Raw genomic sequence first — 10470 nt, 5'->3', positions numbered from 1 at the left:
TAATGGTAGGCTATTAATCAAAAGGTCCATGTTCATTACAGTAATTTTCAACCTAACTTGCACAATTCAAGACTTTGAAAAAAGAGGATATAATGTAATTATTGGTACTTAGTGGCACTGCATATGTTTTAGCTGATACTTTGAAGAACAAGTGAATTCCTGACCTTTAAAGAATCCCAAGGCTTTACTGAATTCACGCCTCCTGTCCCTCAAAGAATATATATCAAAATACTTATTTATAAATCACTAAACAGTTTAGGGCTAAAATATATCTTGGATCTGCTTGTAAACTATGAACCACCCAGACCTCTTAGATCATATGGGACAGGTCTGCTTTCGGTCCCCAGACTCAGAACCAAAAAGGGGGAAGCAGCGTTCAGTTTTTATGCTCCACATATCTTTAACAAACTCCCAGATAACTGTAGGTCCGCAACAACTCTCAGCTCTTTTAAATCAAGGCCTATCTTTTTGACATTGTCTTTTTTTTATTTCATTGTACTGCACTGTGAATTGTATTCTTGTAATTTATCTGTTTTTAATTTTGTGTACATTTCTAACTGCTTTTTAATGTTTTATGTAACGCACTTTGAATTGCACTGTTGCTGATATGTCCTATTTAACTAAAATTGCCTTGCCTTGCCTTGCATAGTCATGTTTGAATAACATCTTAAGAAAATGTATTACTTTGGCTTTTTTCTCATCATGTGGGGGGACACAAACTTGGAGGCCTCAAATAGCAGACTGACCAAGAGAAATCTGTTTGGCTCTCAAAGTTACCGGCAAAACTTTGTACAAAAACCGAATCAGCAGGCCAGACACTCGGCTTCTGTGTCCCATCTGCCCTTGATATTTAGATATACAACCAAATGTAAACCTATGTGTTGTACTTGGCAAGCATATCATGGTACCTGTAACTTTAAGAGTTTGTCTGTGTTTTCTGATGCTTTTTTTAGAAAATGTATCCATCATGACTGGTTACATAATTTGTCTTGACTAGAACTTTTCTCTGAACGTCTCATCAAGCAGAATAATGTTAATGTACAAAATCAAGGGACAGTGGAGCCCCCATGGAAACTATCTAGTGGGTACTCAAAGCAATGAGGCTGAGAGAAAGTTAATCAGAAGGCCCCTCCTTTGATGAAATGACCTCAAGTAAAGTTGTGGAAAAGCTCAATATGTTTCATCTGCAGCAGGCTGCAGTCCATCGACCACCCAGAACCAATCTGAGGCTTATGACGGCGGCAGGGGAGAAGATACATTAGGCCTCCCTCCAGTGGGTAATGAATGGAACTAATAGGAATAGGCAATCCTGGTCCAAACCACTAATATATGTAGAAAAATACTAGATGCAGCCTCTGTTGTTTGTTTCTAAAGCATGCTGTGATGCACGTTTTGAACACCACTTTCTCACTCCAAAATGTTTTTAGGAATCTGTGTAACTGAAAGTTATTTGAAAGTCTAAATAGCTGTTTGTATTATAAGACATAACAAGCTACAAAGTTACATTATTGCTGTAATGAATAATAACCTATTCAGTCACCATAGCAGTGTTATTCCAGGGAACACAGTATTGTTTGGTTGGTCCAGTACTTAGTGAAATATCTCAACATTTCTCAGAGGATTGACCCAAAATTTTAGATATCCATGGGTACTTATACCATCAGCCTCAGCTTTACCTTGTGTTTAGCCTGTGGTAAATAGCTCAATACAATGTTTTCAAATTAGCTTTTTTTTCATTTCCTGAAAAACAATGGTTTTGGACATGTAAGCTTTTCAACCGACAGAGACGTTATGCATGTTGGTTAAATAACATATGTTTCTCTTTCTCTTCACTTCAAGCTGCAGCTATTTGCTGGACAGTTTAATCCAAAAATATTGTACCATGAGTGAGCACTTTCTAACACATTTCTACCTATTTGGTTGCACAGGCCATGGTGTCAGATGGGATTTGGAAAGATCATGTGAACAGTACGGCTAAAATACATTGTTTGATAAAGTCAGATATCCTTCATATAGGTAATTAATCCCATCCAGCTCGGGGATGTGGTTTTTGAAGCCGACCTCAACCTTTGATACTGCTGCGGGGGGCTTGGGTATGTGGGTGTAAAAGAGTAATACCGAAGAGGGATCAATAAACTCACACTGAGAAGCAAAGTCCACATTGCAGAGCTGGCAGTAAATGCTTTAATAACATATTGGCTCCTAAATCATCTTTAATGTGAATGTGATATTTTCATAATTTAATACTCTTTATGAATTAATTAACATAAGATTAATCCTTCTGAGGTATTTTACCATACTTTAACATTTTAAATTATTTGATTTATCCTGACACATTGATAAATTCCACTGGAAACCTTTTTCAACCTTGTGTAATGATTCACAACAAGATTACATTTTTTGTGCAGATGAATATTTCCTCCACTGTGCAGTGTGAAACTCCTAGTTGCGTAATATACCGGCTCACTTCTGAGGCGTTTCTTTTCCTAGGGCCTTGGCTTCACTTCAGAGTGATGTAACAGATCTGTATGTCGGGCAATTCAGTATCCACTATTTATGAAGACTCATAAAATGAATTATAGAAGTGCCATTGACCATTTGCGTTGATATTATGATAGTTAGTCCGACTGAGCCTTTGACAAAATGTATGGATGAAGCTCTTATATGAACAAAGTGCATGAACGCGGATGAAACAGAAAAAAACTAGAAGAAAAACAACAAAAAATGTGCTCATTGTCAAATATATTTTAGCTTTTCTGTTCCAAAAGGGATCTTTCAACCAATGCAACAGTTAACTGCTAAAATGCTTAATCTTGAATACAATTGAAAATATGAAGCGTGTAAAGTCTCGACTTGGAAGTATGCCAGTCCATCCACACATCACATAGGGGAGTTTATTTATTGATTAAATGTTTATAATCAATCTTGTAAATTATTGACACTCAACACAAGACTTCATATTGGTTCCCTAGCATCAACTTTAGGTATCGATTTGTCCACTGCCACCACACACATCACGCTCCCCTGAAAGTTCCTGGGTAGCAGATGGCCATGGCCAACACTAGTTAGTTAGCTGCAGACTGCAGGTGGCAATTGCAAGTTCTGAGAAAAAATGATGGCAAAAAATCCCCTTAACAGATGCTTAAACCTCTGGCTGTCAACATGTACTATACTTTAATCTTATCAACATTTAGGAATAAAAATTCCATCAAGACCACACTAAAGCAGCCACTCGCTATATTTCCTACTTCAAAGATAAAGCAGTATGAAAGCTAAAAAGCCTGCAATCCTTATATATCAATTCAGCAAATAAAGCAGCATCAGGTCATTACATGGATTACTTAGAGGTGATTTGACAAAAACAATACAAATATTTGTGGGTAATTTCCTAAATGTAGGACTTAATGTGTGCCACTCTGAGACAACGTTTTCTTGCTGAGGCGGCAGAACAGTCAACACACTGAACTACAAAAACAAAGACATTTGGGAAATCAATTTCAATGACTAGGCTCACAAATAAAACCTCATCAGTGTAGAAAATGGATTTTTACAACCACTGCAAATTGTAGGCTTTTATAAATTTTGCAAACAAGACAAGGGTAATGCTGGGTGTACGCATTTTAGCTGCTATTAGGAGGTGCTCAGCACAGTGAGTGTGGTGATTGTTGTGTTTGTGCATGTTGAGGGAAAAAACTTCCTGGATCTAATTAACCTTTAAGACAGCCTTGTTACATGTCCAATATCCCAACATAAATTGCTTAGACCATACTTGCTTTTATTTAGATATTTTATATGAATTGATAACTGTTTTGTAACTTTATTTTGACATTAACGGTTGCCAATTTCTCCTCAGTGGTGAGTGGCTTCTATCTCTGTCTGCACTATTTTTCCACAAACAGAACACAGTGAATAGGTTGGTCAACAGAACTTCAAACCAGAATGGACATTTAGTTTTTTTTTGGTCCAACTTATAGAACTCCTACCCGATGTCATCATTGGTATCATTTCTACTTGATGCCATTGCCAACCGTGTGTCGTATGTCTCATTCCTTGCCTGTGTTCTTCTCCACTAAGACATATTGTCAAGCAAACATTATGTAATATATTTTCCATTTTCCATATATTTTTTTTTCAGCTTCTTGTCATTTATTGTGCATGCTACCTTATATGTCATGCATGGGATTGAAACCATAGGGTTTAACCAAAATCTAAATGAAGCTATCAGCAACATTGGTTTGCATTAAATGGGAACTATGCAGTTTTTTTTAGCTTAATTTACCTTAACTGAACAGTTACAGAGTCATTGGAATGGTTATGTGACTTTTTTGAGTTGAACGGTGCTTGTCTCACTCCCCCTAGCGCCTGTGAGCGGAAAAACCTCACTTGTTTTGTTTTTCACACTATTAACATGGCTGAGCAAAAAAGAAGCAGAAGGCTAGGAAAGCATTGTCGGAGGAACAGACAAAGATGAAACAGCAGACTGACCGAGTAAGGAGTCAGACGCAAGTATAGGAGCTACCAAATATCTATTCTTAAGCTGTAGGGAGAGCTCAATAGAGAAACCTGCCAGCAAAAAAAGAGAGAAAATAGTGAAGAAATGGCCAAAACTAAGGGGTAAGCCTCTCTTCAGAACGAACAAGCTATTACCTGCTGTTAGCATCCCATTGACTCCCATTCATTTTGACGTCACTTTGAGAGCAAATAACTTTACATCTGAAGCATTTAAATAACAATTCTAAAGAAATACATCAATGTAGAAAAGGCTCCGTTACCTTGTGCCTCATGTTATGGCTCCGTAACAGACATTTTTATAAAAAATAGGCTAAAGATTGTGTTATAACCACGCAACTTGCTGTTGCATACCTTTCAGTCGGGTTTCCGACCACACCACAGCACTGAGACGGCTCTTGTCAAAGTCTTTAATGACATCCACCTTAACACAGATAGTGCCAAAATTTCAATCTTAGTATTACTTGATCTCAGTGCTGCATTTGACACGGTTGACCACGACATATTACTAAACCGATTGGAAAACTGGGTAGGACTTTCTGGCTCAGTACTAAATTGGTTTGAATCCTACTTACAGAATAAGGATTACTTTGTGTCAATAAGTAATTATACATCTGAGCATACAAATATGACGTGCGGAGTTCCCCAAGGCTCTATTCTGGGGCCTCTTCTGTTTAACATCTACATGCTCCCACTGGCCCAGATTATGGAGAACAACAAAATAAGTTACCATAGTTATGCGGACGACACACAAATTTACATAACCTTATCGCCAGGGGACTATAGTCAGGTACAAAAACTGACTAAGTGCATCGAACAAATTAACGGCTGGATGTGCCAGAATTTTCTGAAATTAAATGAAGGAAAAACTGAGGTGGTTGTTTTTGGAGCAAAAGAGGAACGATTAAAAGTCTGCGCTCAGCTTCAAACAACAATGTTAAAAACAACAGCCAAAGCCAGAAATCTTGGTGTAGTCATGGACTCAGACCTGAATTTTAACAGCCACATTAAGACAATTACAAAGTCAGCCTACTATCACCTTAAGAATATATCAAGGGTTAAAGGACTTATGTGTCAGCAGGACTTGGAAAAACTGGTCCATGCTTTCATCTTCAGTAGACTTGACTAGTGTAACGGGGTCTTTACAGGTTCCCTAAAAAATCAATCAGACAGTGCAGCTGATTCAGAACGCTGCTGCTCGAGTCCTCACTAAGACCAAGAGATGGATCACATCACTCCAGTTTTGAAGTCTTTACACTGGCTCTGGTCACAAAGAATTGATTTAAAGTATTTGTGTTTATAAATCCCTTAAAGGTTTAGGTCCAAAACACATTTCTGATCTGCTACTACACTATGACCCCCCCAGACCTCTCAGGTCATCTGGGAACGGTCTACTTCTGTCCCCAGAGTCAGAACTAAACAGGGTGAAGCAGCTTTCAGTTTCTATGCTCCTAAATCTGGATAAACTCCCAGAAACCTGCAGATCCGCTGCTCTCTCAGTTCTTTTAAATCAAGGCTGAAGACCTTTCTTTTTGATGTTGCCTTTCTTTAAATGAATGCTCATTTCTTTAAATTTCTGTGCTGCACTGTAACTTTTATTCTTGTGTTTTATGTGTCCTAATGTTTTTTATTTTGTTTTTAACTGTCTATTCATGTGTTTTATCGGTTTTTAATGCTTATGATTTTTAACTGTTTGTACTTGTGTTTTATCTGTTTAACTGATTTTATGTAAAGCACTTTGAATTGCCCTGTTGCTGAAATGTGCTATACAAATAAAGCTTTTTTGCCTTGCCTTGCCTTGCCTTGCCTTGCCTTGCATAGTAGAGAAATTACTGTAGAGTACAGGTTAAGCTTGCAGGCAGTTTGGACTTACATTAGCTGTTTAGGTTTAATTACTAATGTTAACTAGCATTTTAGTTAGCAATAATTAGTCTGTGCTTATGTTATCTCCTTACATATACCTACACTCTCCGTCTCTGCTGATTGAGAATGATTGAGATTTCTCAACTTTCAGACATGTTGCTAACGTCAACTACATCATCAAGCTCAGTTGGAGGCTGCGCAGTAACGCTCAGCCATCACCGGAAAAGTGCTTCTAATGGCCTTCACTGGTCTCCATCCAGAACAATGGGAACAGTTGGTCCATTTCTTTAACTGTCTATACTTTAAGATAGCCGTAAACCCCACTTGAGCCGCTAGTTTTAGAAAACATTAGCTAGTCGGAGAACAGTCTGTTAACATGAATATTTGCAAGCCTCGAAGTTTGGTAGCAAATCTATGCATGATTCCATGGTAAGACAGATTTATTGCATTAGTTTTCTTTTTGCAGATTCTTGTCATTTATTGTACATGCTACCTTATATTTTCCAGTTTTCAACTCAGCAACCTCGGTTTTGCAACATATATTTCACCATCCACTTATTTAACTGCTGTCACATCCATTGATATTCCATTAACTTTTTGTCTTTCTTTTTTTTTATTTTTAGCCCCTGACAGCTTTTTTGCTTTATCCATCTTATTCCATAGACGATAACTCACAACTCGTACCTGCTCACTCAGTGCTCACAGCGCCCCCGCTTCCTCTTCCACTTCAACATTCTATGATGGAATCTTATGAGATAGGGAGCCTACTCTAGCCTGTTAGTCCTTTTAAAATGTTATATAATATTGAGGAAATGCAGAAATGATTTAGAAACGCACAACAGCAGCTACATATAGAAAATACCAAAACAATTATTATTATTATTTTTTTATCAGTTTGGCGCCCCCATGGTTCCCCCCTATGTACCGTATATAGCGCATACCCACTTTTTGCGCCACTTTTTATACATTTGGCTTACTGTTATAAAACCAGATCTTGTGTTGCATTTTTGATCGCTTGATGGTGTTTTTTGCCTCCGTTGCCTTCCAGGCAGCCAACTCTAACCTTAATCCTAAACATAACCATTGCTGCGCTGCTGGAAGGAGATGTTGGGGGCAAAAAACACCAAACACCTTTTTGAACTGTCATTACGTTTAAAGGAAAGTTGTTAAGTAACTAAAGTAAATAATAGCTTCTATAACATTTGTAGGCAGACCCTCTTAATGGCCTAAACCACAGTTAGGTGAGATCCTGTGTAGTGACAGTTATGTTGCTATGCAGGTTTTGTGAGAATTAAAAATGAACATAAATGACGTCAGTTTTATTTCCTTTCCTGTACATGAATTTTGTTGGGGAGCAACTGGTCCACTGTGGGCATCTCATTCTCCAAGAAAATCCTTCAAAGCAAATTAATGTCCTGGAAAGCCAGAAAGAGGAGCTTGTCAGTTAAACATGGACAGCATCCTTAAGGCCAGCAGCTGAGCTCTGAATAATGCAAGGCCACGGCCTCCATCAAACCAGCTTTAATTGCCTTTTTTGCCCTGTTTTCCTCTGATTTGGCTGTAAGCGAGTTTGCTAGAAAACATCTACTCCCAAAATCCTTTTGAAATGACTTGGGGTTAAAATCAATCATCTTCCACTTATGTGTGAGTCCTTGTGTTACTACTGTATGTACATTGAGTGCAATCATATGTGCCTATGGCCAATGTCCTACAGATAAATTCCCCATACCTTCTATCTTTTACCCGAATGACAGGACAAGCAGCTGACACCTGACAAGATGCGCCCTTTTCATATCACCTTGCACAGCCACAAAGAAATCCCTCAGCTCACTTTTTGCTGACTGGCTACTTCTCTGAGCAGTGGTGGATAAAAAAAAAGGAGGGAGAAAAGGGAAAAATCAGTCCTCTGAGAAGTTTATGTCTTTCCTCTACTCCTTTAACTCCCAGACTGCTGCCCTCAATTTCCTTGTGCATTCCAGATTGACGGAGCTTTATACATGGTGTAATTTATGTCCGCCAAAGACGTTGCTTTTTTAAGCAGACAAATAGGTAAAGGCAGGTGTTTATGTTTACCTCCAAGTGTTTCCCACATTTCTGCAAAAATGTCCCCAATAAACCCACCACAGATTTGACTGTGGCTTGGTAGTCAAAAGGGGAGTTGAGTTGAATATACTTTGTTTTAGCCTACTTGTTGTTATTATGTTAATATCACTGTTTTTAGCCACGTTAGCAGTGTACCTTCATGGATAAGAATGAATTCCTCTGATCTCAGTGACCCTCTGACTTTGCCTCTAGCTCCTTTATTAGTGTTGACTTTTTTGGTGTGTAGAGAAATATCTCTAGTATTGGATGGATTGCCATAACATTTTACACAGAGGATAAATCTTAGCAACTTTGGTTATACATTGACTATTTATCTAAAGCCACCAGCAGGTCAAAGTTTTCATTCAGCCAGTGACATCTCAACATCTACCTCATGGATTGGCACAAACGTTTGTGCAGACATTTATGGTTACCAGATAATGTATCCTTATGATTGTAGCGATCTTTTTTTGTCATGAGCCATCATGTAACCGCATTTGCAGTTTTGCGTAAAATGTCTCGACAACTACTAAATAGATTGCTTTGAAATATGGTATTCATAATGCATTTACAGTACGTTCTCCCTTCGGATTAATTGTACTAACTTAGGTGATGCCCTAACCTTTTATCTGGTGCAGTTATTAGGTCGACATTACTAATACTTTGGTTTATGACCTACATAACTAATGACATTTCAATCAACTTCAGCTCATGTTTTAGCGCTAATTTGCTAATGGTAAACGTTACACTTGCAAAAAATTACATGCCAGTTTTAGCTTAATGTAATGTTAAAACATCATCATATTAGCACTGCCATTGTGAATGTTTTAGCATGCTGATGTCAGGCTTTTGCTTCAAAGACCATATGGTAAAATGTTTTTTATTATGAAGCAGATTGAGGAGCTATATGAATACTGAATGAAAATGAATACTGAAAGTACAAAACTCTCAACACGGTACATATTCAGAAATGTTGCATTTAAACCGTCAGGATTTCCGTATGGTTGTGACAACTATGTTTTATATATATATACATATATATGTGTGTGTGTGTAGTTTCCAGTGTTGCATTGAATTGATTACACAAGCCTATTCATTCAGTTTTTTTTAGAAGAGAAGGGAGCATTCCCAACAGCCAGGAAGGGCATCAGGCATTTAAAAAAATGTGCCTTATTTGACATTTGAAACCTAACGATTAAATCTCAAAAACCGCTTAGCACTCAAAACAGTAAAGGACTGAATGAATGTCAAGTGGGGTGTTAGATTGAAAAATCCTTCCTGCATCCATGCCCTAATCCTGCTCTAAAGGATGTCAGTCCTTTAGAAATGTCCGGAGCCCCCCTGGGGTCATCTAGAAAAAAAAACTAAACCGTGCACCCAGAATACAAATCTGTTCCCTCTGTTTAATAAACTGTATGCAAGGATTCATAATCCGTGCTCTCGGTTTTATAAATGTTTTATAAAAGTAGGAAAGATATTCACAGATTCAAACTTCTGGGATCAATTACTCTATAGTGAAATGATATTAAATCACAAATGGCGCATCTTTCCTGATGTAGTAAGGTTAACAATGAGCTACAGACAAATATTTATCAAAATGAACCGTCCTCCAACCTGGAGAAATAAGATTCTCTAGCAGCCGGCCTTGCTTGGGAACCGTCTATAAACTACAGCATTGACACAAAAATATCTATTAATTTAATGATTAAATAAGTTAGTGTCTCCAAACTTACCTCAGTTAAAACTTGTCTCCTCCTAGTTGTATTACAGCACTTTTTGGATACACTACCATATTTAATTAATTAATAAAAAAAAAAATGTGTAGCTCATTGTTAACCTTACTACATTGGGAAATACCAAAGTCATTTGTGATTTAATATCATTTCACTATAGAGTGATTGATCCCAGAAGTTAGAATCCGTGAATATCTTTCCTACTTTGCTTACATTTATAAAACCGAGAGCACGGATTATGAATCTGTGCGTACAGTTTATTAAACCGAGGGAACAGATTTGT

This window comes from Etheostoma spectabile, chromosome 9, assembly GCF_008692095.1.
Source record: "Etheostoma spectabile isolate EspeVRDwgs_2016 chromosome 9, UIUC_Espe_1.0, whole genome shotgun sequence".
Lineage (NCBI taxonomy): Eukaryota > Metazoa > Chordata > Actinopteri > Perciformes > Percidae > Etheostoma > Etheostoma spectabile.
Note: the sequence above shows the minus strand (reverse complement) of the source record.